General features: G+C 39.2%; 1 non-coding gene across 1 annotated transcript; it reads right to left on the bottom strand.

The window, feature by feature from the left end:
• Positions 1-2836: 2836 nt before the first annotated feature.
• Positions 2837-2943, bottom strand: LOC141722441 (small nucleolar RNA R71). Its single transcript, XR_012575459.1, has one exon. It is a non-coding gene; the product is annotated as a small nucleolar RNA R71 (small nucleolar RNA).
• Between the last annotated feature and the right edge of the window lie 1145 nt (positions 2944-4088).

Genomic DNA, 4088 nt, shown 5'->3' with positions numbered 1-4088 from the left:
CAAGAATTTCAGAATCGGTTTGGCAGAAACATAAGTAAAAGATTCATAAGACAGAGTTTCTCCCAAACTAAGTCTGATATTATCTCGGTTGCTTCTACTCCAGCTCAGTCAGTCAAGTCATCAGTGAATTACAAGTCTTGTGATAGGAGACACAGTGGTTCGTGCAAAAAGAATGTGCAATGTTTCAAGTGTGGTCATAAGTGTTATTATGCATCGGAATGCAATCCAGAGAATCCAGGAGTTACGTGTTACAATTGTGGTAAAGTTGGGCATATTGCACGGATTTGTAGACTGGTTACCCAAAATACTACATCCCAAGGGCCAACATCCAGCACAGCTAGAGACAAAACTTTCAAAAGGACCAAGAGATCAAGCATCTAGAAGTTGGACGTAGTTGCAGCTGATCTAATACCCTTCGAGCTAGAAGAGTTCGATGTGATTTTAGGTCAGATTGGTTGTCCTGTAGTATGGCAAGGAGTGGTTTTAGAAGAAGCGAAGTGTAAAGTGTACAGAAGCCAATAGTAAAGTAAGTTTCTGGATGCAGAAGCAATATAAGAAAATTTTCCAATCATGTGAGGAAATGAGTAATAAGCTAAGAAGATAAGGTAGATCCACCATGAGTAAAGATGCAAAGAAGAAAATACTTAATCTGGAGAAAGTTTGAATAATAAATAAATGCCATGAAGTATGTTTGGTAGCTAGTGGAATGAAGTAAGTAGTGTGATAATTGTAAAACTTATTGGAAATGGGAAAAAGCATTGATAAGTGGCATTTTATACCACTTTGAGCGTCGTATAACGGCTTGAATTGATGTCTTGAAATGGAGTATTTTGTGTATTCGATCCGATTTTCTAGTATTTTTGCATTTAAGGGTATAATTTGCTTATATAGGGAGAATTCATCAAAATAAGCCTAGGGTAGTGCTTGGGATCAGTTGCGGGGAGAAGTGCGAAGAAATCAGCAAAATCAGAAGAAAAACATTAATTTTGCAGAAAGGTAGCAGGCGCCCGCCTGGAAGGAGCAGGCGACCGCCTTCCAGGAGGCGCCCTCGTGAAGATTGGAGGCGGCCACCTGGGTGCGGGAATTTTAATTCTGGATTTTCTAATTCGAGTTCTATCGGGATTTTGACAGCGCTGTTTCTTGTGGACTTTTATATAAACCTATATGGGAGAGGTTTTCACAAAAAGCAAGGAACAAGTAACAAGGAGAGAAGATCAAGAAGACCATTTTAGCACCCAACAACGAAGAAGATGAAGCATACATTTATCTTATGATTCTTTTAATTCGTTGTAACAGTGGATGCTAGTTTTCTTTACTCTTTGAACCTTAATACTCTTGTGACGTACTCTATTTTTATTAAGTGTTTTTATTAGTTTAAATCGTTTTGTTTATATCATGTTTTCATATGAACCCATGGTGACGATGAGTTCTATCATGGGCTAATCGTGATCATGGGGTCATAATAGATTTACTATGGATTTCTTTAATTAATTGTTTAATACCTTGGTATGTGGTGATTGTATGATATCTAGCATAGGTTGTGCTTATTCGTCTTATATGCGTCGCAGACATATAAGATAGCATGTTAATATCTTGTGAAGCGACAGTGAATCTTGAGATTTAGAACTTGCCATGCTAGCATAGGTTCATGTATTGCATGCATGATTAGTGGGTAACTCTAACCGTTTTACTTGCCCTGTGTAATCATAATGAAAAACTTGTGCTTAAATCATTATGTTGTCAAATTCTGTAGACATATAGGGTCTCAACATAATTGATGCCTATTCAACTTCTATCTTAATTGTGGATGCCTGGTAGAATGGCATTCGTACAACGAAAGTTGGCGTTATCAGTTTCGTGTTGTTTGATTAATATCATCACCATTACATGCCAAGGGTAATAAAAATAACTATTGAATGAAGTATTAATGAAGTTATGATCTCATGTGTGTTTAATATTGGTAATTTAAGTGTTAAATTCTCCTAGTTAATATTAGTTAATCAACCTTAATTGTTATTGTCTTGACATTGAAGAGTAATCATACATTGGTGAGTAAGTGTTAATTAAATATAATTAGTTTGAGTCTTTGTAGGAACAAACTAGAAATCATTCTATATTACTTGCGATCACGTATACTTGCATGTATTTTAGCGCATGGTTTGTACCCTAACAAGTTTTTGGCGCCGCTGCCGGGGACTCGGTGTTAATTTGTTTAGTTTATGTACTTGCCATCAGTGGTCATTAGGATTCATTGATTAAGACTTGTTACTTACTGTTTCCATTTGTGTTTCAGGTACTCTAGCGAGCGTTTATGCTAACACGTTCTCGCACTCACAAGAGGAATCTTGATACGACTGAGGAAACAGATTCAGCTCTTGACTTTCCAGAGAAGATAGTTTTTGAAGATTCGGATACAGAGAGTGAGAAGAAAGAACCTGTAACAATGGGTGATGGTATAGTTCCAGCTGACCCAGCTCTTATGGACTTTTCTCGGCCTAAAATTGATGACATTCAGTCAAGCATCATTCATCCAGCTATTCAGGCTAATACTTTCGAAATCAAGCCGGGCACTATTCAGATGGTGCAGAATTCCATTTCTTTCGGAGGTGCTGCGATTGAAGATCCCAACATGCATATCAGGAATTTTGTCGAGATCTGTAGTACTTTCAAATATAATGGTGTTACTGATGAGGCTATCAAGCTGAGGCTTTTCCCATTCTCTCTGAGGGACAAAGCTAAGGATTGGTTACATTCTTTACCATCTTGGTCCATCACTACTTGGGAAGATCTTGCACAAAAGTTTCTGGTGAAGTTCTATCCAATAGCCAAGACTGCAGCTATGAGGAGTGCTCTTACTCAGTTTGCACATCAACAAGGAGAATCAATGTGTGAAGCTTGGGAGCACTACAAGGAGATGTTGAGAAAGTTTCCACATCATGGTATGCCTGACTAGATGGTGATCACTGGTTTTTACAATAGTTTGGGGGCCCAATCGAGGCCCATGCTCGATGTAGCTTCTGGAGGCGGTTTGTGGGCCAAAAGCTATACTGAAGCCTATAATCTTATTGAAACTATGGCTGCAAACGAGTATCAAAACCCAACTCAAAGGATGATGCCTGGTAAGGTTACAGGTATTCTGGAAGTTGATGCAGCTACAGCTATTACAGCGCAGCTACAGCTATTACATCACAGCTCCAAGCGGTATCTATGAAGGTTGATTCTTTAGCCAACTATAGAGTCAATCAAATAGATATTATCTGTGAGCTTTGTCCAGGCTCTCATGCTACGGATTAGTGTTCTCTTGTTAATGAATCTGTTCAGTATGTGAAAAATTATCAGCGACCGCAGCAGCCTGTGCCAACTACTTATCATCCTAATAACAGAAATCATCCCAATTTTCAGCTGGAGCAATAATCAGAATGCTGTTCAGCAACCATATCAACAAGCTGCAAGTAAAAAGTTCAATCCACCTGGATTCCAGCAACCTCAGCAATATGCTCAAAGGCAATCATATCCTCAACAAGGAGGTGCGGCTCCACCTTCTAGTACTGATTTTGATGAGTTAAAGCTGTTGTGCAAAAGTCAGGCTGTTTCTATCAAGACCTTGGAAAATCAATTCGGTCAAATAGCCAATTCCTTGATCAATCGTCAACCTGGCACACTTCCCAGCGATACTGAAGTGCCAGGCAAGAAGAAAGCTAAGAAGCAAGTCAAAGCTGTCACCTTAAGGTCTGGAAAAGTTGCTGATGCTGAAAAAGCAAAAGATGGAGAAGCTGAAGTCGTAGATGAAGGAGAAAAGCAAAAGGAGAAAGAGGGGGAACCAAGGAAGACTATTGTTGAACACACTCTGCCTGAGGGTAATACAGGGGAGAAACAGCTCTATCCTCCACCACCTTTTCCTAAGAGATTGCAAAAACAAAAGCTGGACAAGCAGTTTGGTAAGTTTATGGAGGTGTTCAAGAAACTTCACATCAACATACCTTTTGCTGAAGCTCGGGAGCAAATGCCTAGTTATGCGAAATTCATGAAAGGTATTCTTTCAAGGAAGGTGAAACTGGATGATCTTAATACTGTTGCTCTGACAGAAG

This window comes from Apium graveolens, chromosome 4, assembly GCF_009905375.1.
Source record: "Apium graveolens cultivar Ventura chromosome 4, ASM990537v1, whole genome shotgun sequence".
Classification (NCBI taxonomy): Eukaryota; Viridiplantae; Streptophyta; class Magnoliopsida; order Apiales; family Apiaceae; genus Apium; species Apium graveolens.
This window is presented reverse-complemented; position numbering and strand designations above follow the sequence as displayed.